Source organism: Tenrec ecaudatus, chromosome 7 (assembly GCF_050624435.1).
Source record: "Tenrec ecaudatus isolate mTenEca1 chromosome 7, mTenEca1.hap1, whole genome shotgun sequence".
Lineage (NCBI taxonomy): Eukaryota > Metazoa > Chordata > Mammalia > Afrosoricida > Tenrecidae > Tenrec > Tenrec ecaudatus.
Window position 1 is genome coordinate 132,966,677 of NC_134536.1, and position 24,753 is coordinate 132,991,429.

At 45.0% G+C, this 24,753-nt stretch overlaps 1 protein-coding gene and 1 non-coding gene across 2 annotated transcripts in view; both read left to right on the forward strand.

Annotated features, from left to right (window-relative positions):
* LOC142452515 (kinesin-like protein KIF6) overlaps window positions 1-24,753 on the forward strand; it is a 134,449-nt gene that overhangs the window by 19,139 nt on the left and 90,557 nt on the right. The window lies entirely within an intron of this gene.
* On the forward strand, window positions 21,403-21,566 carry LOC142454001 (U1 spliceosomal RNA). The gene has a single exon (XR_012785541.1). It is a non-coding gene; the product is annotated as a U1 spliceosomal RNA (small nuclear RNA).

A 24,753-nucleotide genomic window follows, 5' to 3' on the forward strand; every position in this document is an offset into this window, starting at 1 on the left:
AGTCCCTAAGATCAATTCCTCTAGTGATCCAGAGGGTTCTCACTGGCTGCCTTTTGGAAGCAGAGTGCCAGGCTTGCCTTCCTAGTCCCTCTTAGCCTGGAAACTCTGCTGAAATCCATTCAGCATCACAAGGAACACACAAGCCACCACCAACAAATGAGGGATGGCTAAACATGAGGTGCTTTGGCCAGGAATCAACCACTGAACTGCCACTGCCCAAAAGGACCTTAGATTCTATGAAATATTAGCTTCTTCTCAGCGTACACAAGAAAAACAGAAAGCCTGAGACTTACCTAGTAAATGGTCAACCTGGACTTTAAATTCCTTTACATCAAACTCTAAAGCTTGTAAATACCATATATTGGCTCCTGACCTTGATACTTCCTCTTGTGTTTAAAATCTCACCAAGAGGTTCCTGGACTCCCTTGCATCTCTGGCCTTTATCCTATTTGATGTGTGCAACAAAAGTCTCAATCTAGGCTCCGCCTCAGGGGGATGTGCACATAGCCCAAGAAGATTAAAGGGGTCTTTGTAACACAATTACATGAATCCTTGAGGGTGGGGGGCAAGTGGGAGGCTGGAACCAACCTGCCCTCGGTCATCCATTCGAGATGCGCTGGCTCAAAGTTGTGCCGGTCCATGAACAGGGGCATCTCATTTTAGTTTGTTGAAGGGTGTGCTGTGGCTTGCAGCAGCCAGGGCAGGATCCAGTGTTCCCCGGGAGGTTCAACTACTACCTTAAGTGCTTTAGAGGATGGAGGTGCAGAGAGTATGCTACGTGATGCCAACTGAGTGAGTTTACCAACGCTCCCGAAAACACGAGAGTCCAAAGCACAGGCTCAGGTGAGGTTGCCTGGGAATAGGTGTAAAGAGGTGCTGATGCTTAAGCACCAGGGCACACACAAAGAAAGACTTGCTAGGTTCGTTGAGTTCATTGCCCACATGGCGACCTTACTGGTTGAAATGTTCCCAGGTCCTGTGCTATCCGCATGATCTTTGATATGGTTACACCCATTGCTGTAGTGAACATTCATCTCAGAGAGGACTTCCCTTATTTTTGCCAAATGTACTGGATGCATGTTGGGCTGCGATCTGTAAGGTCCCCAGTTTGAAACCAGCAGCTGCTCCTCAGGAGAAAGACAGGTCACTCTACTGCCGTAAACAGTTACAGTCTCAGAATCTCACGGGGGCACTTCTGCCCTGTCCTATGGGGTCATTGTGAGTGGGCATTGAGTTTGTTTCCTGATGTTGGTTGTAGTCACCTTCCCAACCAGGATGCCCTTTTCTAGCCATTGAAAACAAGGACCAGGAGGAGCGAAGCCAGCACATTTCAGAACAGGCAGAGCAGCCATCCAAAAGCCAGCACTCTCGAGTCGATTCTGACTCACACCAACCCTCTCGGGCAGAGCAGAAGCCACGTTCCGGAGACTGCCGGTGGTTGCAGTAGCGGGCAGACTTCTCTTCCTCCCGGGGAGCAGCTCAGCACCCTCAGGCCTGTGCTCTGGGCCATTTCCTCGGTCACTCCACCCGCTCGAAGGGAAGAGATGTCCAGAGGGAAGCAGCTACCGCAATCATTAAGACACGCTCTCGATTTTAGAACACGCTCTAGATGTGCAAGGGAAAAGGTTGCCAGGGAGACTTTTACTTCATTAAGAAGCTCACCGCCTATTTATTTAAAATAACCATCTGCACAACGCATTCAGGTAGTTCGTTTGATTTACAAACATCACGGCGATCCAAAGAAGCAGTCATCCTCTTGGCCTCAGTCGGTATTGGCCGGGGTCCTTATGGCTGCAAATCACACTGGATTTAACATGAAAGGAAAAATATTGTCTCCTGAGACCTAGAAGGCCCAGCAGAGCGACTGGTTCCAAAGGTGGGGCCCACTTCTCGCCCTGCTCTGAGTCTCCCGCCATCTCTCAGCTCCGCTGACTATGCTCTGTGTCCCTGTGAGGTGCCGCTCTCCACGTGGAGGGCCCAAGGTCACACAGGCTGCCGACACCATCTTCTCATGAAAGAGTGATCCTCTTCCCTGACATTTTTGGCAAACGGCTCCGGAGAGAGGAAGGTCCGGTATGGCTCAGCTCATGTGCCCGTCTCTGAACCAGTCCAGGGGCGGGCGCTCTCCGCTTGGCCAGGTCCGGATCACGTGCCCAATCCTTAGGGAAGAACCTCGTCCCAGATGACCCATATCAACTGCAGAAGATTTTGAAGTAATCAGGGCCCCTACATTTCTCCATAGCAAGAAAGGGGCACCTCTGGCCCCAGCCTCCCCTGACATTGTGTCCCCGAGACTACTAAATCACCTACTTGTTTCTTAGTTCACAGAAAAGTGGGCAGACATAAAACTGTGTTCACTGCCAGGCCTGACAGGATTTTATGTCCTGCCTCTGAGAAGAGGCTGGTCGAGGGCAGGGTTGTATTCCTGGGAGAGGGAGGGAGCAAGGAAGGAAATTATAAATAGGAAATGTAAAACCTAGTTGTAGCTACAATGAGATATTTGTGAAATTGCACGCTGACCTATAACGGGTTTGCGTGAGAAATGAGATTGAGGAAGATTTCTTGAAAGGTAGGCAACCTTTAAAAAGCACAAACAAGACCCATGTTAAACCCCCAGCACATAGGAATACATGATATAAAACTTGGAGGGTTGTTTGTGTTTTTTCCTAAGATGAGACCGCCGTGCTAGCAGAGATGGTGAGGAAGGTGGAAGCTGTTGGATGATGATGAAGTGAAGAAAAATGGCGCTACCATGGGGACGAGCAGCACAAAATGCACTTTTTTTTTTAAAAGAAAACAGATATCTGGTCAGATCTCGGAAATTCGGTACTGTTAGGTATAATATTACAAATAAAAAATGATTCGTGGTTTTCAATAAAAGTGGAAACCTTGAAAAACTAGAACAAATTTAAAACGAATCAAAAGGGAGAACAAATGATAACGTGTTAGGTTTTACCCTGACCGCTTCTGTATTGTTCCACTTTTCAATGCTCTGTCTGCTCACAGCACGAGTCACACGTCTGGTGAGTGGTCAGAGGGGATCCGCTGCAGGCTGAGTCCATGTGGGGTCCCTGCAAATGGACGTGAGGTTTCAGCTGTCCTCCACAGTCTTCTGCAAACATGGTGCTCAGAATTTAAACTCGAATACCATCCCCTCTCTTCCTAGAGATTTCTTTTTCTTTTTCTACCTTCTTGAGTTGAATCATCATGTCCTTTACTTTTCCTTTTTTTTTTTTTAATTCATTTTATTGGGGGCTCGGACAGCTCCTCCATCCAGCGTGTCAAACACATTTGTACAGATGTTGCCACGAGAGCTCAGTACAGCCAGAATACTCCTCAGATGCAAGGATGGTGAGACTTCATCTCACGTATTTTTAGACATGTGTCAGGCGAGGCCAGTCCCTGGGAAAGGACATCGTGCTCGCCAAAGGAGAAGGGCGGCGGCGACAGTGAGGAAGATAAGATGGACCGACACAGTGGCTGCAACAATGGGCTCAAACATAAAGACAGTTGTGAGGATGGCACGGGACTGGGTGGTGTTTCACTCTGCCGCACACAGGACTGCGCAGTCGGAACTGGCTCAAAGTCACGTAACAACAAAAGGCACACAAGGATCTCTGGTGGTGCAGCGGTTAAGCACTTGACTGCTGGTGACAAAGGTAAGAGTTTGAATCCACCCAGAGCCTCTGCGGGAGAAAGATCTTATTCCTATTTAGTTGCTGCCATTTGATTGTGCAAAATGCTAACTTACTCTGAAAGGAATCCTGTTGGAACCAATGAGACGGCTGCATTATACACTGAATTATTTCCCCATCAGTCAATGGTATGTGCAGTAGTTTCTATTAAAGAACCATATTATAAGAGCTCCAACTGTACTATTGGTTTTCATATAGAGGGAACCAATAAATATAATTCAATCTTAAGGTCATTCACAAAGGAGGAAAATACTCTTGAGTTGTATCATGCAGAAGAACACTGGGTCGGAAAGGTAATTAAATGAAGACGCTCTAAAAGCCAGAGATGGGCATGTTGCAGAGATGAGAAGACCAAATAGCTTCCCAAGGTCCCTACAATGGCAATTCAGGTGTCATCGAAGTTGCAGAACATGCAGACGCACAGTTATCGGTGACAGCCCACAACCAATATGACCAATGTCTTCACCGAATCCGTGGGGCGTTTTGATTGGCGACCAAACACAGGAATGATTTGATGCAAGCCAGTGGGCCATGGCCTACATTAACTGCCAAGAGGTGTCGTGTATAGAGGACTCGAGGATCTTGTCAGAATGTCACCAGGGAAAGATGGAGGACCTTCTCCAGGAGGCCTGACAGACCACACTTACCTTACCGAGTGAGCCGCCGGCCAGGCTCTGCTTCAGCTAAGTGCCCGACATGCCAGCCAAGCTCGCCATGAACCCAAGGCAGTTCGCTGATTTCCCTGGGCAAGTGCTCTTTGATAAACAGAAACTCTACAACCGTTTCGAATCAGGGGCAACCCTCCCAGATATTAAAACGCATGGGGGGAATGGTGTAAGTTAGTCATTGAAAGCCTGCAAATGGGCATCTCTGAGCATAAGGGGAAGCAGCGAGTTTGGAGACGTTCTTGGTGTTCTCAAGGTCACGATGAGGCCTCATCAGGTGCCCTTAGCCCCAAGAGCAAACGACCCCGCAGCAATCACAGGCCTCGGTCCACTCTCTCTTCCCTAGACTGCTCATTCACCAATGCAAACTTCTGTCTCCCCTCCTAACTGGGGGAACCAGCCCCCCTTCTGTGTACCATCCTTTTCGCTCCAAACGGTTTCGTTGGTTTCTACTTGGTGTGGTTGGGTGGCGTCAAGTCCACTCTGGGCTCACAGAGACCCTACGTAACAAACCAGAACTTCCCCCAAGGGCTTCCTAGGCACGAATATCTTAAGGAAAAAATCTTTGATCTTTGCTTCCAAGAGACTCCAAGTAGATTTGAACCTTGAACCCTTGAGTTAGCAGCCAAAAGCTTAGCAGGTGTACTACCAGGATGCCTCAGGTTTCAACTTCCTACATCATCAGTGTACCCATTGCTGCCTCTCCAAAATGAACTCCAACCCAAACCAAAACCCGACTGCCATTAAGTTGCGGCCGTCTCATAGCAACGCTGTATAGGGGGGTCCGCGACGGTAAATCTTCACAGGAGCCAACAGCTGTGCCTGTCTTCCCTGCTGCAGCTGATGGGTTCGAACTGCAGACCTTGGCTTTGAGCAGTCCAATGCTTATTCCACAGCCACCAGGATTCCTTACGATGACCCTGAAGTCACAGTGAGTAATCAGAAATGATCACTTCCAGTCTGGATCTTTTGGTTTCCAGAAATTGAAACCCAATTGAGCTAGCTCAAGATGCATGGCGATGAGGACAGGGATCTCAAATACAGTGACAAAACTTGGGGTCCCTCCAAGACCAGTGAGCCCTCACGAACCAAGGTGGAGCCAAAGCCAAGCTCCCTGGTTCCCTGGCTCCCTCCGGGTCTCTGCTCCTCTGTGCTTGATTGCCTTCACAACCCACTGGGGCTACCAACCATGCACCCCATCTGCTTGTGGCCTGGGCCTGGTCTGGTTCCATCTGTAACTGAGAGCCTCCATTGACCTCGCCAAAGCTAGACCATCATTTACTTGTTTCTCAGCTCAGCTTAGCAAGAATGTGACTGGCCTAAATGACCATTTCAAAGCCTTGTGGACAGCGGCTGTTGGTGGCTTAAGAATATGCCTCTGAAGGGAAGTGCGGAGTGGAGACCCCAAAACCCATCTGTAGGCAACTGGACATCCCCTTACAGAAGGGTCGCAGGGAGGAGACGAGCCAGTCAGGGCGCAGTGTAGCAACGATGAAACATACAACTTTCCTCTAATTCTTTAATGCTTCTCCCCTGCCCCCCACCTCTATCATGATCCCAATACCTTACAAATCCGGCTAGACCAGAGCATGTACACTGGTACAAATAGGAACTAGAAACACAGGGAATCCAGGATGGAAAAAACCCTCAGGACCAGCAGTGAGGGTAGGGATACCAGGAAGGTGGGGTAGAAAGCGGGAACTGATCACAAGGATCTACATATAAGCCCCTCCCTGAGGATGGACAACAGAAAAGTGGGTGAAGGGAGACATTGGACAGCGTGAAACATGACAAAATAATAATAATTTGTAAATTATCAAGGAAGGGCAAGGAGGGAGGAAAAAATGAGGGCTCAAATAGAAGGAAAATGTTTTGAGAATGATGATGGCAACAAATGTACAAATGTGCATGACACAGTGGATGGATGGATTGTGATAAGAGTTGTACAAGCCCCCAATAAAGTAATTTTTTTTCAAAAACATATAATTCCAGGTCTGTCTATTATAAATTTAGTTTAATTCTTTTTTGTTTCATCTATCAGGGAATGTGATTGTTGTGAGGTGAATATTTTTACACACCTTAATCAGGAGTATATTTAATATATTATTTAAACTGGCAGAAATAGGAAAATAGAGATGAGAATAATTCACAAAAATGTAAATTATAAGTGATAAATGGGTTTCAGAAGCCCCGGTTACTTTTAAAGTCTGATTTCTATTTGGTAATGTTACTTGGTCTCTGTTTTATTTTATCATTTGAAATTCTGAAATATTACTCACTAGGATCTACTCTCCTAGTTAGGGATTACAAAGGTCATAAGCAATATTCCTAGGTAACATTTTCAATTGGGGGAAGATTTGGTCTACAAGCTAGAGGTCCTCAATGAAATGACAATACCTGAAGGAATAGACGAGGCAGCCTGTTGTTTCAGCCCTTTCTTTGAAATAAATGGTCTTCATGTACACATCTAAAAATATTTTAAAAGAAAAAAGCATGTGCCACTTTTGGGTTAGAAACCCAGCCCCAGTCTTGTGTTTCAGGAGGCATGCCAGGAGCAAGGGACGCTGGGAAATGTAGTATCCGCTTGCTGTCATCTCCCAGGGGGCTGTGTGAGGGTTTTATGCTACTTAATTTCTGACAAGGTCGATGAGTTCCTTTATCACCCGCTCCTTAAGGAGGCACCTCAACGTTGCCCCCTTTGGTTTGCCCACAGTCACAGTCATAATCTCTGTGATGTGCATTATGATTTATAGGGTTTTTATTGTTTTTATGCAGTCAAATGCATTCATGTTTTCTTTTATGACTTCCTCCACTTCTATTATACTTAGGAAGGCTCATGGTCACCATCATAACAGTAGGTTGTTCATTGGCCCATGATCTGTTTAATACGCGGCAAAATTTTCTCACCGTTTTCCCCCCCCATTTATCACCCACAGCTCACTTAGTAGCTATTGTGGAGTAGAGTATGAGATGAAGCTCTACATTGAATCTTTTTCCAATAACCAATTTTCCCCACCCCGGTTTCATGTTAATGAAATGCCTGGAAGGAAAACGCCTTTCCCCTCGCCGGAGAATCGTTTGAGATTTTCAGAGGACAGTCGATGCGTGCTAATCTCACCACAGCAGGTGTGTCCATCGTGGCAAAGTTATCTTCATGCACGCATGGCAACAGTGACTTTGCCAGCAGAGGCTTTTATGTGGAGCTCAGGCTCGAACCTGCGGGAGAGTGTCCACTTCAGGGCAAACCAGGAAACATGGGTGAGGAGCACAGGGGCACACCTGGTAGGGGGTGGCCCCAGAGGCTAAGGACTAATTCAGGGGCCTCTAATGCAGGGGTGGGGAACATCCGGCCCGGGGGGTGTACGCAGCTCCAAGCACCACTACGACCAGCTAACTTCATAGCCTCACCATAAAGAGCCAGCTCCAGCTATCACATCAGGGGTGAGTGAGTTCATGCAACGTTTGGCCAAATGCACCAGGCTGATTTTTGAAGCTGATAATTTTGTACAGCCGGAGAATGATGTTATGAATTTCCACCTAGTCCTTGGCAAAGTAAAGGTTCCCCGTGCCTGCTCTGAAGGGAGAAAGACTAGCTTTATTTTTTTTTAATTTACATTTTGGTGAGCGATCAGTTCATCATTGCTTTAGGTGGGGCTACAGAAGTGGTTCGTTACCATGATTGGGATGCAGACATTATTATTTTTGTAATAACTCATTTTACTGGGGGCTCTTGCCGCTCCCACAACAATCTGTACATCCATTGTGACAAGCACAGTTGTACAGAGGTTGACATCACCCTTTTCAAAACATGTTCTTTCTACTTGAGCCCTTGGTATCAGCTCTTCATTTTTTTTCTCTCCCTTCCCCCACATCCCCCCTCATGAACTCTTGATTAAATTACAAATTATTATTATTTTCATGTCTTACACCATCTGCTGTCTCCCTTCACCCACGTTTCTGTTATTCGTCACCTTGGGGTGGGGGCGGGGGCAGGGGGGTGAGGGGTTATACATCAATCATTGAGATCGGTTCCCCTTTTCTCCCCCCACCACCTTCCCCCTACCCTCATGGAATCACTACTCCCATTACTGTTCCTGATGGATTTTATCTGTCCTGGATTCTGTGTGTGGAAAGTTCTTATATGTACCAGTGTACAGGCTTTGGTCTAGCCGGATTTGTAAGGTAGAACTGGGGTCATGATAGTGGCGGGGAGAGGAAGCATTAAAAAACTAGAGGAATGTTGTGTGTTTTATCAGTGCTATACTGCACCCTGGCTGGCTCATCCCTTCCTTGTGACCCTTCTGTGAGGGGATGTCCAATTGTCTACTGATGGCTTTGGGTCTCCACTCTGGCTCCCCTAGTTTGCATCGATATGATTGTTTGTTCTTGGTCTTCTGATGCCTGATACGTGATCCCATCATCACCTTGTGATCACACAGGCTGATGTGCTTCTTCCATGTGGGCTTTGTTGCTTCCCTGCTAGATGGCTGCTTGTTTACCTGCAAGCCTTTAAGATATTTTTTGATAGCTGGACACCATCAACTTTCTTCACCACATTTGCTTGTGTACCCATTTTGAAAGACTAGCTTTAAATGCAGGAGCACCGACCTTACTTACTCAGCATGGAAAGATGGTTCGGCAGTGCGTTGTTTTGCTTTTAAGCAGGAAACCTGTATTTTGTTGTGTTATATTGCTGAGAACGGGGAATAGTTGTATCTGAGATTGAATTGGGAATGTGGGGGATTCTCTCAGTGACAGTGAGTAATGAATGGCAGAGGATTTGCTGGGTCTAGTTTCCCAGTTGACACAAAAGATCTTACTCAAGTCCTAACTGAAAGGGATCCACCTCGGAGATCTGAGAAAACCCAGAAGAACAGTTTGACCCTGTAATGCATGGGTCAGAACCAACCATTGGCAGCGACCTGGTGTTCCAGTTTCACTGTATCTACTGTCGGCAGCCCTGAAACCATTGAGACCGCCCCTGCCCCAAACCTCCAGTAGCTTTCAATAGGAGCACACAGAGAGGGAATGCCCCTCCCACTGTGGCCAAGCTGCTCAGAGTGGAGACATCCTTGGTTGAGCGTGGCTTTGTGGAGTAACATGACCCTGTGTAACAGACCTGCTCCCTGATGCCTGAAAATGCACATGTGATGTCTCGGGGCTGAAACCGCACGCGGGCAGAGGCCCTGGTCCTTTCTCAGAGACCAGGCCCTCCCTTCCAGCCGGAGGCCAGGTTGTGCACAGTATCTCCCAAGCACAGGTTGCATCACGAAAGATACATCTCACGAATAAAAACGGCCAACCCAGGCAGTTGGTCGTCACAGCAGGGTCCTCGCAACTGCGGACGCGAGACCAAAAGGAGCTTCTAGAAGCAGGATCACCAGAAGGAAGCTCACAGACCCCCTGGGGTCCGGGATGAGTCGCAGGACACAGTGAGGACTGCCTGAATGGACTTGAACTGACGGTGACGCTCGGGGCTCTGTGTGCTCTAGCACAGACTGGAGCCCAGCAAGCCGCAAAGAGGTGAAGTTGCCAGTAGCCAACTGCAGTCAAAGCACTCGGTCCACATTAGCCACCATGCCGGGAGCACTTTGCAGGTATCGCATGCAGTGTCTCACTGAAGTATCAGAATCAACCCAGTGGAAGAGGTCCCATTATTATCAGCCTGATACAGGTACAGAAACCAAAGCAGAAGGAAGATAATTAACATGCCCAATAATATGCAGGCTGTAAGGAAGGGGGCCAGGGCTTGAACCCATTTCTCAAGGCTAAGAGCTCAAGGTTAATGGTCTTAGCCAGATGGCAGGAAAATGCACAACTCACATAGGCAAGAGGTCCTACTAGGCCCCACCCTTGTAGATGCCCAGAAAGCCCCCCTTTCCCCCTGTGCACTCAAGTTGTTTAAAATGAGGAAGAGGGTCCAATGAAAGACGCCTCCCACTCACCATTAGATCCAAGAAGATTTCCCAAGGGATGAGGGGAGGTGGAGACAGACCACTCAGGAGAAGGCAAGCCAACCCCTCCACGATCAGTCCCATGATCTGAGTCTAGAAAGTCGCAGCTTCTTCGTGGGCTTAGTTTGCGTTTTGGTTTTTATCAAAGTGATTCTTGGATGTGGTCTCAAGCAGTACATTACTGTGCATAGCAAAATGGAAGAGAACCACCCCCATGTCACGTCCCTTCCCTGAGAAACCAGGTCCCCTCTCTACAGAGGAGTATCCACTTCCAACAACAGCCTGCACACAGACACACACGCATCTTGTTTTATTGTCTAAATGGGACTAGGCATGTGTGACTCTACATCCACCTTTGTCCACACAACAGTGAAGATGGATGCGCTGCACCAAGTGAAACGGGGCTGCATTTAAGGATGAATAAACCATCCTTAACTACTCCCAGTAGCCAGGAGTGAAGCGTTGGGCTGTTAGCCACAAGGTCAGTAGTTCAAACCCACCCACTGCTCCACAGGAGAGAGCTGAGCCAGGCAGCTTTCATAAAGATTCACAAACTCAGAAACCCTGCGGGACCACTTGCTGCTAGCCCAGAGAGCCATTGTGAGTCCGAGTTGCCTTGATAGCAGTGGATTTGGGTGTTTTATTTTGTAGCATAAATCCTCTTTTGTTCTCTCTCACAAGTAATTTGTACATTTTTGTGTACAAATCCAACTTTTTCTCTGGAGCAGGTGTGTTGAAGTGGAATTGGGGGAGTCTGTCGCTCAGGTTTATTTTGCATTTCCATGACCCCCACGTTGCCTTCCCACAGAGCCTCACTGATGTAGTTGCCATCAGTGTGTGACAGTGCCCAAGCACCCGCACCCTTGCCAGTACGTGAGAGCGCCAGCCACTGGTGGTTCTGCCCATTGGAGAGCAGCAGAAAACAGTATTCCGTTATGATTTTAATTTGCATTTCCCTCACAGCTGGTGGGACTGAATATTTTTTCACGAGTGTCCTAATCTCCGCCCATCAGCTGTTTGGAGTCTGTCTGTTTTATTCGTAGGCTTGCTTTGTGTTCCCTGCATATTGGCTCTTATGAAACACATAGCAGATGTGTTCCTCCAGTCTTCCGTTTGTTCCATTTCTTTTTCTTTTCCCTTGAAGACTTTTGAAAGAACCCCATTAGCATAATTGTTCTTTTTGGTTTTGAAAAAGGCCTCGCTTGGAGAGAGAGAGGTTGGTCGGCCTGCTCAACCTCTTGAGTTGTTCAGACTTGGGCGGCCCCCATCCTGGGTCAGTGTCACTCTGCTGAAGGGCAGACACCCAGAGCAACCTTGGCCCCATGTTGCAGGTGGCACTAAAACATCGCCCAGTCAACACCAGAGATGGTGACTTTGCATCTCTTGTCTCCCACACGAGCCACCCAAGAAGGAAGTAACTCCACATACAGATGGTTCAACTTCTTACCAGGTCACAAGCCTAGTGATTTTATGGCAAGGGACTTGAGTTTCTTTTGTTTTAATCGTTTTATTGGGGGCTCACATAACTCTTATCACAAGCCATACCTGTATCAATTGTATAAAGCACATTTGTACATGCCTGACCCTCATCATTCTCAAAGCATTTGCTCTCCACGTAATCCCTTGGCATCAGCTCCTCATTTTTCCCCTCCCTTCCCGCTACCCCCTCCCTCATGAACCCTTGATAATTTTTAAATTATTACTTTGTCTTATCTTACACTGTCCGACGTCTCCCTTCACCCACTTTTCTGTTGTCCGTCCCCCAGGGAGGGGGTCACATGCTACCCTTGTGATCGTTCTCCCTTTCTACCGGACCCTCCCTCCACCCTCCCAGTATTGCCACACTCACCACTGGTCCTGAGGGGTTCAACTGTCCTGGACCCCCTGTATGTCCAGTTCCTATCTGTACCAGTATACATCCTCTTATCTAGCCAGATTTGTAAGATAGAATTGGAATCATGATAGTGGGTGGGGAGGAAGCATTTAGGAACTAGAGGAAAGTTATATGTTTCATCCTTGCTACACCACACCCTGACTGTCTCATCTCTTCCCTGTGACCCTTCCGTAAGGTAATGTCCAGTTGCCTACAGATGGGCTGTGGGTCTCCACCCCCTCTCCCCCTAATTCACAATGATATGATTTTTTGTTCGTTGATGCCTGATACCTGATCCCTTCAACACCTCGTGATCACACAGACTGGTGTGCTTCTTCCATGTGAGCTTTGTTGCTTCCGAGCTAGATGGCTGCTTGTTTACCTTCAAGCTTTTAAGACCCCAGATGCTGTATCTTTTGATAGCCAGGCACCATCAGCTTTCTTCACCACATTTGCTTATACACCCATTTGTCTTCAGTGATCGTATCTGGGAGGTGAGCACACAATGATATGATTTTTTGTTCTTTGATACCTGATACCTTATCCCTTCAGCACCTCATAATCACACAGGCTGGTATGCTTCTTCCACGTGGGCTTTGTTGCTTCTGAGCTAGATTGCCGCTTATTTACCTTCAAGTCTTTAAGACCACAGACTCTATATCTTTTGATAGCTGGGATCCATCAGATTTCTTCACATTTGCTTATGCACCCGCTTTGTCTTCAGCGATCATGTTGGGAAAGTGAGCATCATGGAATGCCAGTTTAATAGAACATAGTATTCTTGCATTGAGGGAGTGCTTGAGTGGAGGCCCAATGTCCTCCACTAAACTAAACCTCCACTATATTAAACCTATAAATATATGCACATAAATATATTTCCCCATCCTCATATATAAATAGATTTACATATGTACATGCCTGTATTTAAACCTCTATAAATGCCCTTTGCCTCCTAGCTCTTTCCTCTATTTCCTTTACTTTCCTCTTGTCCCACTATCATGCTTAGCCTTCATTTGAGTTACAGTAATTCTTCTTGGTTACATTACCCTTGATCATACCCTACCAGGCCTCTTACACCCTCCTCACCACCAATTTGGATCACTTGTTGTTCCCTTGAGCCTGGGTTTGTTAACACCACTTCCTGCCCTGCCCCATCCTCCTCTCCCATGTCCTCCCAGAACTGTCGGTCCGTTGTTTTCTTCTCCAGATTGTTCATCCAGCCTATCTTATTTAGACAGACCTGTTGAAATAATAACATGCACAAAAACAAGACAGAGCAAAACCAAGCAACAAAAGAAAACAAAACAACAACAAAAAGCCAATGACAAAAAACAACATAACACAACAACAACAAAGAAACTGTAGTTAGTTCAAAGACTGTTTATTGGCCTTTAGGAGTGATTTCTGGTCAAGTCTGATGGGATGCCAAGACCTGGCCCCAAAGTCTATTTTTGACATTCCTTGGGGACCTCGTTGCTCTGTTCTGTTGCTTGCTGTTCTGTTGCACACCCTTAGTGTTTTGCCTTGGTGTGGTGGGATCAGATTGTGTGCAATTCCCTCACTGTGTCTACAGCGTTGTCCCCTGTGGGGCTATGGGTCAGTGAGAGATGTCATGTCTCATAGTGGGGCCGGCCATATGGTTTTCTCTGTGCATTGGCTGCTCTGAGCGGGAATATCGTCATCAAGGCTTGGTGGGCCAGGATGTGCTCCACTCTCTCTTCCTCCCTCTTCATTTGCTCCCGTGTGCTCTGATAAAACATGTCCTTCTCCCTGAGCTGCAGCTTCAGTGCTGTCCTCTGAAATAAATTCTTCTTGCGGGGGGCGGCGGGGAAGCAGCTGTCCACGTCATTGGGATTGGGGCCAGCTCCTCAGACATCTCCACTGGCTCCCTACTTCATGCCAGCATATTGCATTTACGTTTTGGAGCACCGGGTTGAAGTCTGGTCCCTTTTTCCCTGCGGAGATATAAACAATACCCTCCCCTTGGGTGGGTTAGTGCACTATTCCCCAGCTACCCATTTCTTTTTTAAGGACTTATGTTTTGTAATGAAGCAAAGACCCACTTGATTCATTTGATCTTTATTGAAGACATCTTTCATGATGCCTGAATATTCTAAAACTTTTCGTTTTGCAAAACAATTTATTAACACATGTTGGAATGATGTTGGCCTCTAGGAACCATCCTAATAAATAATTAGAACGTAGCCATACCTAGTAACTAATTAGCGAATACAAAGATCCAGGGTGCTCTCTTTTGTCAGAAGAGAAAAGCAAATCATTAAGGACTGACTGCAGAAATGGATCGCGCAAGAACTAAACTTACTAGGAAAGGGCCATCAAAGACACAGAGTTTATTACTTGCCTGCACGAGTCACCTAGAACAAGGCCAGGTCTCTCTGTGAAGGTTCTGAAATGATGGTTTTCTGCCTAAAAGGAAATGCTACAATTTTATATAAAAGGAGAAGAATCACGATGGGGAGGAGCCATGAGAGCTGAGTTTCTCTCTTCCCCTTGTACCGCGTGATCCATAGGCAAGACCTCGGTGAACTCCTGTAACAGAAGAGATGCCACCGTTCAAAATGGGGCCCAATAGGTAGGAGGACAGATACTTCCATCCACAGGAGGGCAGAGCCAATTATGAAAAAATCATTGGCCAAATAGGCACAAGCTGGGCCAGGATGGCAACTCCATAGGCCAGAAGAAGAAGGCAAATCGTAGGCAACTCATCAAGAAGACAGCCATGACAAGACCTCATGCGTTTGTCAGTGTGGAGGGGGAGAGAGGATGGTGTCGATGCAAACTGCCGTCGAAGCCATGAAGTTGCCCAAGTGCTAAAGAAGAAGAAGAATTCGAAGATGCCAATTCCAAATGAGGGGAATCACCTGAAGGCGGGGGGAGGTTTGGGTGGTGAGGAGAACAACAGATCTGACAGCATCTCCGGGGGTAACTACCCTGCCCACTGGGTGCTTCGTCGTGAAGAGTGCATGTAACGAGTAATACCCCAAGCCAGAGCAACAATCAGTCTCTCCTCTCTATTCTGACTCAGAGACCTCCGAGACCCATCCATTGCCAAGCAGAAGTGTTTATTCCCTTAGCCCAATATTAAAGATCACTTCTCTGTGTTGGTGTGCTTATAGGACTATGTGAGGGGATTGGCATTGCTTACTGTATCTATACATGCATATGCACATGTATATACAAATATACACACATGCATATAGAGGGCTTTCTTGAATCACAGGAAATTTAGAAAACTCAATTATCTATTCATTCCATTTTTCCACAAACTTTTTGAAGCCTTCTCTTGGTGTGTGTAAATAAAACAACCATATTTCATGTATGCGTCTATGAATATAATAGAAAATCTTCCAGATCACTGAGAGAGTTATAATGAATTCTTTCTAATGGCTATGTAATATTTTATGAAATGGGGGTGCCAACGCACAACAGCCTTTTGCCGTTAATAAGTATTTTCTGTGTCCATTATTTTGCCACATGAGATAGTACGATAAAAATCATGGGCATGGAGCCTTGAGCCAAAAAACAATGATGCTTTTACTTCGATGGAAACCTTTCCTATAGAGGATCAGATAGGGAATGTTTTAGGTTTTGTGGGTCACATATGGTCTGTCTACTGCATATTCTTCTCCATTGTTAATTGTTGTCACTTTACAACCCTAAAAAATAGCAAAAACCACTCATAATTTGTGGTCCAAAGTCATAGAAAAATAGATGTAAGGACAGATCTGGCCCACAGCCCCAGTTTCCTAACCCTTTGAGTGAGAAGGATAACTTGGATGAGGAATATGTATTTTTAAATGTAATAAACATTGTTACACAAGTAGGATGCAAAATTACTTATTAACACTTGTTAAAATTATATTGAAATCTAGGAAGCCTCCTACTAAATCATCACAGTTTAGCAGTACCTAGCAACTCATGAGCAGACATATAAGAAGGTCCTTGAGTTCTCACTTGTACTGGAAGATAAAAGCAAATAATTAAGGAATGACTACAGAAATAGATAGTATAATAAGTAAATGTAATATTACATAATTTATATACCTTTACTAAATGTGAGACTTATTTGGATTGTGATGTGACTTGATGCCCATCTTGTTTTCTTTAAAATAGCTAGCCTGCTTATGCTTTATTAAGTAAGGCATCATTTTCCCACTGAGTTGAAGCATCACCTTGGTATGTATTAAATTGCAAAGTATTTAGAGGTCTACTTCTGTCTTTTATATCTTGTCACAATGGTCTTCTGTCCTATACTAGCAGTGTGTTATTTATTATTTTGATTATAGTGATATTATGTCTTAATATATCAGAGGAAAAAGCTTCCCTACCAATATTGTTTATATTTACAAAGTATATTTGGTATAAGGAAGGTGAATTCAAAGGACATAACTACTCCTTTCATCATAGGAAATGTGGAGCCATTGGATTAATACCAGACAAAATAAACTATTCAGCAAGGGAAATTACCAAGGATAAGGTGGTATGACCCACTTACCAGGAGGCCAATCCCAAAGTGTATGCCTTTAATAACAGAGCTTCAAAATACATGAATCAAAATGTATACAACTGAACTGAGAAATAGACAAATCATTTATTACAGTCAGGGACTTCAACTCCTCTCTCAGTAACCATTAAAACAAGTAGAGAAAATCAACAAGTAATCAGAGGAAATGAACAACATCATCACCAACTGGATCTAATGGGCATTTATATAATATTCCACCCAATAAATTACAGTATACATATTTTTTCCAAGTGCACCTGGAAAGCCCATCAAGACAGACTATATTCTTTTTTTCTTTAAATCATTTTATTGGAGGGCTCGTACAACTCTTATCACAATCCATCCATTGTGTCAAGCACATTTGTACATCTGTTGCCATCATCATTTTCAAAATATTTTCTTTCTACTTGAGCCATTGGTATCAGCTCCTCATTGTTCCCCTCCCTCCCCAGCCTTCCCTCTCCCTCATGAACCCTTGATAATGTATAAATTATTATTATTTTGTCATGTCTTACACTGACCAATGTCTCCCTTCACCCACTTTCCTATTGTTCATCCCTCTGGGAGGGGGTTATATATGGACCATTGTTATCGGTTTCCCCTTTTTCCTCCCAACCTTCCCCTTCCCCTTCTGGTATAGCTATCTGGTATGGCTACTCTCAATATTGGTCCTGAGGGGGTTATCTGTCCTGAATTCCCTGTGTTCCCAGCTCTTACCTGTACTGGGTACATGATTTGGTCTAGCCGGATTTGTCAGGTGGAATTGGGATCATGATCTTTGGAGGTGGAAAAGCATTAAAAAACTAAAGAAAAGTTGTATATTTCATTGATGCTATACTGCACCTTGACTGGCTCATCTCTTCCTTATGACTCTTCTGTAAGGGGATGTCCAATTGTCTACAGATGGGCTTTGAGTCTCCACTCATCCCTCTCATTGACAATGATATGATTTTTTTTTCTGGATCTTTGATGCCTGATACCTGATCCTATTGACACTTCATGGTCACACAGGCTGGTGTGCTTCTTCCATGTGGGCTTTGTTGTTTCTCAGCTAGATGGCCGCTTGTTTAGCTTCAAGCCTTTAAGACCCCAGATGCTATATCTTTTGATAGCCAGGTACAATCAGCTTTCTTCACCACATTTCCTTGTGCACCCATTTTGTCTTCATCAATAATGTTGGGAAGGTGGGCATCATGGAATGCCAGGTTATTAGAACAAAGTGTTTTTGCATTGAAGGAATACTTGAGTAGAGGCCCAATGTCCATCTGCAAACTTAATTCTAAACCTATAAATATATGTACATAGATCTATTTCCCTATCGTTATATATAAATATGTTTACATATGTACATGCCTGTATTTAGACCTCTATAAATGTCTTTTGCCTCCTGGTTCTTTCCTCTATTTCCTTTTACTTTCCTCTTGTCCCACTATCATGTTCATCCTTTATTTGGGTTTCAGTAATTCCTCTCAGTTATATTCCCCTTGATCAAGCCCTATCATGCATCTTACGCCACCCCCCCCCCATCACCATTGATTTTAGATCACTTGCTGTTCCCCTGTCCCTGAGTTTGTTAGCACCTACTTCCTTTCTCTCACCTCCCCCTCTCCCATGTCCCACTGGAGCTGTCGTCCCCTTGTTTCCTCCTCCAGATTGTTTATCCCACCTATCTTATCTAGGTAGGCCTGCAGAGATAATAATATGCACCAAAAAAGACAGCAAAACAATAGCAACAAGAACAAAAGAAAAGTCTATAAATAGTTCAAGGTCTGTTTGTTGACCTTTAGGAGTGTGTTCCGGTCGAGTCTGATGGGGTGCCATGCCCCAGCCCCAAAGTCTATTTTTGGTATTCCTTGAGGAATTCATTGCTTTGTTCCCCTTGCTGCTCTGTTGTACGCCCTTGGTGTCACCCTGGTGTGGTGGGATCAGATAGGGCACAACTCTCACACTGTGCCTCCAGTGTTGTCCTTCGAAGCTCTGTGGGTCAGTGAGAGTCGTGTGTGTGTGTGTGTGTGTGTGTGTGTGTGTGTGTGTGTTGCAGCTAAAGCAGTGCTTAGAGAAAATTTTGTAGCATTAAACACTTATATACAAATTAGGATGGCGTTGCCTCAACACACTGGGACTAGACATACCATATGACCCAGCAATCTCTCTACTTGGTCCCCAGAGAAAGAAGAGGCACAACATGAATAGATAGATGCAGAAGTGACTATATGGCAGGGAGAGTTGTTTTGTTTGTTTGTTTGATGAGTCTGTGAAACAGCCCCTAACATGGGTGAACCTGGAGGACATTGTGCTGAGTGAAATTAGTCCATCACAAGTGGAGATTGTTTTTAAAAAGTCAAGAAATGATGTTCCTACCTACAGGAACATTCCTTGGTGCCTACCAGTGATGAGATGAGATTCCCAGCCTAGATAATAGACACAAGTTCACTGGCAGATGGGGGGTGGGGGGGGATACACATTAAGAGAGTGGTTCTGCCCCACCCACCCCCCAAAAAATGATGGCAGCAGGGGGAAGACACTGGAAAATCGGCAAGAATCAGAGGCAAGCACTGTTGTACCCACAGTCCTGTAACAGAGGGGATCTACAGAGGCAAGCACTGTTGTACCCACAGTCCTGTAACAGAGGGGATCTGCAGAGGCAAGCACTGTTGTACCCACAGTCCTGTAACAGAGGGGATCTACAGAGGCAAGCACTGTTGTACCCACAGTCCTGTAACAGAGGGGATCTACTAGTAGATGTTTCAGGCATCCGGGCTGAGCAGACGTAGGAAGGAGAAAGGACATATACCCATAGATGTATGTACATTTGATAGAGGTTATTTATTCATGTGTATTTACTTCTGCTGAAAATATATCCATGGATATAGTGGAAAAAACAGGGTGCAAAGTAATAAAAAGATCTGAGCCATAACCAAACACCTTGAGGAAATGAGTCTCCGGACCTAGAGAATCAGGGTCATATTCTCAAGAGACATCACGGTCAATTGGCATAGCACAAGTCACAAAGACATGTTCTACATCCTACTTTGGTGAGTCGTGACTGGGGTCTTAAAGGCTCATGAGCATCCATCTAAGAGGCAGTATCAGTTTCTCCCTGTCCAGAGGAAAAAGAGTGACAAAAACTAAAGGCATATAAAAACAATTAGTCTAGTGATCTAACAGACCATGCAAACCATAATAGACTATCATTCGCCACAACCCTGAGGCCAGGAAAGGGTTGCTGGTCCCTGGCTACTATTACTAAGTGCCCGGAAAAGGACCACATTAGAAGGACTGAATGCAGTAGGGAAGGGGGGGTGGACTGTGGCAAAAAGCTCAAAATCATACAACAGATCAGGTTTCCTGATCAGATAGAGGCTGAGGGGACCCCCAAGACTAGAATCTTAGTCACCCCACGGGTTCAGAGCTGAACTCACCCCTGTGATACAACAATCGGCCATTTATTGTCCAAATGGCAGGCGTTTACCCGTGAGCAATGTTTAGAAGGTTAGAGAAGAATGCCGGATGACAACAAGAAGCATCAGGAGAAAGTGGGGGACATGATGGTCCACTGAGGCAACGGAGGAGTTGAAACAAAATGTGTATCGAGTATTAAATGCAAAACCGATAGTCTTCTCTGGAAAGCTTTACCTGATTCACAATAAAAAGATTTTAAATATTTTAGCCTTACCGGATAGGGCAAGATATGACAAAATAATAATCTATAAATTATCAAGGGCTCATGAAGGAGGGGGGAGGGGGGAGGGAGGGGAGAAAAAAAGAGGACCTGATGCAAAGGGCTTAAGTGGAGAGCAAATGCTTTGAAAATGATTAGGGCAAAGAATGTACGGCTGTGCTTTATACAATTGATGTATGTTTATGTATGGATTGTGATAAGAGTTGTATGAGCCCTAATAAAATGTATGTGTGTGTGTATATATATATATATAATGACTACAAGTGAAAGAAAGAAAATTGATATATTGGATCTCATTAAAATGTAATAATATGTCTGGGGGAAAAAAGAACACTAGTTTAACTTCACTGATAAAAGTCATCTGCCTTGAGCATTATGCTCTTTTAAAAACTATCCATCTACTGGAACCAGGTTGCGCAGAGGGTTAAGAGTTGGGAGGTCAACCACAAGGTCAGCAGCTAGAGAGTACCAGCTGCTCCTCAGGAGAAACATGGGGATCCCACTCCCCAGAGATCTGTCCTGTAGGGTCGCCATGAGTCAGGATCACTAGTGGCAGTGAGCTCAGCATGGTTCAGTTTGACAGCAACAACTGGAAAGATTGAGTAGGAAGCTTAGGGGTCAGGGGCCTCGTGTTGCTGAGAGAGGGAAAGCTCAGAAAAGAAGGGTGAGAATGGTCTCACAATTCGAATCTAGGCAACGTCCCTAACGTGCGTTTGTAACAATGACAACAGCAAAGTAAATGCAACCTGGAGAAAGAAAGAATGAGGCACTGGTCCAAGCAGCCCACACAGTGAGCTCAACAACGCAAATGAATGAGCAGATTACTTGAAAGTCACAAACGACCAAAACTTGCTCAGAAAGAAAGAGAGACCCTAAATGGTTCTTTAGCTATTAAAGAATTGAAATAGGAATGAAAAGTCTTTCATAAAACAAATCTCCAGGCCCAGATGGCCTCACTGTTGGATTCTACCACACACTGAAGAAAGACATCTTAAAAAAAGAAAATTAATACTTACCTGGCAGGGGAGACACCATGATCATGAAGGTGGTTTTCCCAGGGTGAGGCTTATCCATTGCACTCCGGATGTGCTGACCCCTGCGATTTCCCCAAATGTGGGAAACTCGACTGCAGAATTTGTGGTAGTGGGGGACTGCGTTCGCGCTCTCCCCTGTATAAAAAAAAAGAAGAAAATTATGCTCCAATATTCCCTCATAAATAAATACTACAAAAACCTGTCAGATGAATTCCACCAAAAGGAAAGGGCATCATGACTTACTTAGTCTCCCCTTTGTCCATCAGCTTGTCAGGCTGTGGTGGCTTGCATGTTCCAGTGATGCTGAAAGCTACAACACTGATATTTCAAATGCCAGTCGGATCATCCACAGTGAACAGCGTTCAGTAGGGCCTCCAGATGAAGAACAGAAAAAGGAAGAAGAGAGAGGCAATCTACTTTGAGGGATTAGCCCGGGAAAACCTTGGAAATAGCGATGAACATTGTAGGCTACAGTGACAGAGGATGAGCCCCGCGGTTTCAAAGACACTCGACGTTTGAGGGGGGGAGAGCTGGCCCCTCAAAGTCGAGTGGAGCTTAATGATTTCAAGGAAGCAGTGCTTTGGGGGTCTTCATTTGTGGATGGATCACGACTCAAAATGAGAAGAAACAGCTGCTACCATTTATTAATAATAAGAACACGGGATGTACAAAATCTAAACCTAAGAAAATTGGAAGTTCTTAGAAATGATTGGTATCCTAAGTATGAGTGAGCGGAAGAGGACCGGTATTGACCATCTTGGATTGGACAACCATGGTTTATTGTGCCCGGAATATGACACATTCAAGAGCAGTGACATCACGTTCATCCTCAAGAACATGTCAAGATCTATCTTGAGGTAAAATGAGATATGTCATTTTCCTACAAGGAAAATAAAATAATACAACTTTTATTAAAATTTCTGTAGCAACCAATGAAGTCCGTGATGAAGAAATTGAAGAATTCTATGGACTTCTTCAGTCTCATATTGATCAAATATGCAACCGAGTGGTTGATAATTACTGGCGACTGGAATGTGAAAGTTGGAAACCACAAGGCAGGCTCAGTAGTTGGAAAATATTGCTTGGTGATAGAAGGAAAGCTGGAAATCATATGATATAATTTTGCAAGGCCAGTGACTTCTTTATTGCAAATACCTTCTTCAAAAATATAAACAGTGATTTTACATGTGGATCTCACCAGATGGAATACACAGGAATTAAATCGACTCCATGTGTGGGAAGAGACTTGGAGAATCTGGATATCATCAGTCAAAACAAGGTCAGAGGCCAACTGTGGAACATGCCATCAATTGCTCACATGCAAGTTCAGATTAATGCTGAAGAAAATTAAAACAAATTCATGAGAACAAAAACACAAACATAAGTACGCCCCACCTGAACTTAAAGACCACCTCAAGAACCAATTTGACACATTGGACACTAATAATCGAAGACCAGATAAGTTGTAGGATGACGTAAGATCACATCATACATGAAGAAAGCAAAAGGTCATTGTGTTAGTCTGGGTAGACTAGAGAAACAAGTTCATAGAAACTCATATGTGTATAAGACAGAGTTTATATAAAGGGTAATTGTACATTAAGAAAGCATCCCAACCCAGTCCAGTCCAAGCCCATAAGTCCAATATTAGCCCATATGCCTGATACCAGTCTATAAAGTCCTCTTCAGACTCACAAAACACATGCAATGATGCCGAATGCAGGACGATCACAGTCCAGTGGGTAGAAAGTCTTTGGATCTAGTAGTGTTGTAAGCATCTCAGTGCTGGCAGGGGTCTCCACGTGGCTTCTCCAGCACCCAGGGCTGCATGGGGGTAGTTCCATGTAGCTTCTGCTCAGTGATGTCTCACAGGGAGTCAGCAGAGAGAGAAAGTGTCTCCCATCTCCAAGGAGGAAAATACAGGAGTTCTCAGAATTCTCAGGAGAAGGCCATGCCCACACAGAGGCCTCGTTAGTTATATCTTGATTGACAGACTAGATTCCACCTCTTTACTAATAATCCTCTCAAATCCTAAATTGACACCAGCTTATGTAACTACCACAGTCATAAAAACGAAAAGACCAAAGTGGATATCAGAAGAGACTCTAAGGCCAAAAATTTACATACATGTAAAATTTACAGGGACACCTCCAAAAAGAGGAGAAAATATTAGCTATGAAACTAGCCAAATATCAGAGAAGGGGGGCAAGGGAGACTCCAGATAGGGCAAGATATGACAAAATAACAATCTGTGGATTATCAAGGGCTCATGAGGGAGGGGGGAGCAGGGAGGGAGGGGGAAAAAAAAGAGGACCTGATATAGAGGGCTTAAGTGGAGAGCAAATGCTTTGAGAGTGATTAGGGCAAAGAATGTACAGATGTGCTTTATACAATTGATGTATATACATGTGTGGATTGTGATAAGAGTTGTATGAACCCCTAATAAAATGTAAAAAAAGAAAGGAAAAAAAAGAAAATGATTAGGGCAAAGAATGTACAGATGTGCTTTACACAATTGATGTATGTATATGTATGGATTGTGATAAGAGTTGTATGAGCCCCTATATTGAATGAAGGGGGAAGTGCAGAGTGGAGACCCGAGGCCCAAGTGTCGACCACTGGAGATCCCCTCATAGAGGGGTTTAGGAGAGGAGATGGGTCAGTCAGGGTGCGAGGTAGTACCGATGAAGAACACAGCTTTCCCCCAGATCCTGGATGCTTCCTCCCCCCAACTACCATGATCCGAATTCTACCTTGCAGGACTGGATAGGGCAGAGATTGTACACTGGTACATATGAGGGCTGGAGGCACAGGGAATCCAGGGTGGATGATACCTTCAGGACCAGGGGTGTGAGGGACGATGCTGGGAGAGTGTAGGGTGAGTGGGTTGGAAAGGGGGAACTGATTACAAGGATCCACATGTGACCTCCTCCCTGGGAGATGGACAGCAGAGAAGTGGGGGAAGGGAGACTCCGGATAGGGCAAGATATGTCAAAATAGCAATGTATAAATTACCAAGGGCATTTGAGGGAGGGGGGAGCGGGGAGGGAGGGGAAAAAAAAGAGGACCTGATGCAAAGGGCTTAAGTGGAGAGCAAATGCTTTGAGAATGATTGGGGCAAAGAATGTACAGATGTGCTTTATACAATTGATGTATGTATATGTATGGATTGTGATGAGAGTTGTATGAGCCCCTAATAAAATGTTTAAGAAAAAAGAAACTAGCCAAATATGTACAATATCACTATGCTGGAAACTACCACAGTAATGGAAGAAGCCCACAGAAACCTAAATAAATGGGGAGACTCTTGCTACCTTCATGAAGA